Source organism: Bison bison, unplaced genomic scaffold, assembly GCF_000754665.1.
Source record: "Bison bison bison isolate TAMUID 2011002044 unplaced genomic scaffold, Bison_UMD1.0 scf7180017864390, whole genome shotgun sequence".
In the NCBI taxonomy this organism is placed as follows: domain Eukaryota; kingdom Metazoa; phylum Chordata; class Mammalia; order Artiodactyla; family Bovidae; genus Bison; species Bison bison.
The window spans coordinates 3,422,275-3,422,812 of record NW_011494962.1 but is presented as its reverse complement, the minus strand read 5'-3'; positions in this window follow the sequence as shown (position 1 = coordinate 3,422,812).

Below are 538 nucleotides of genomic sequence, written 5' to 3'. Positions count from 1 at the left end.
ACTTAGTGGCAGCAGCAGTGGAGTTTCTGCTGGCGTGCTGATCTCCAGGTTTGGGTGTTGTTCTTGACTACAAGGCCCCCAAACTTGACCTTCACTTTCTTGGAGATTCTTCCTCATTATGCTTTAATAAATTAACAATCAGTTCAGTTCAGTTCAGTTCAGTCACTCAGTCATGTCTGACTCTTTGCAACCCCATGAACTGCAGCACACCAGGCCTCCCTGTCCATCACCAACTGCTGGAGTCCACCCAAACCCATGTCCATTGAGTCGGTGATGCCATCCAACCATCTCATCTTCTGTCGTCCCCTTCTCCTCCCGCCCTCAATCTTTCCCAACATCAGGGTCTTTTCAAATGAGTCAGCTCTTCACATCAGGTGGCCAAAGTATTGGAGTTTCAGCTTCAACATCAGTCATTCCAATGAACACCCAAGACTGATCTCCTTTAGGAGGGACTGGTTGGATCTCCTTGCAGTCCAAGGGATTCTCAAGAGTCTTCTCCAACATCACAGTTCAAAAGCATCAATTCTTTGGCACTCAG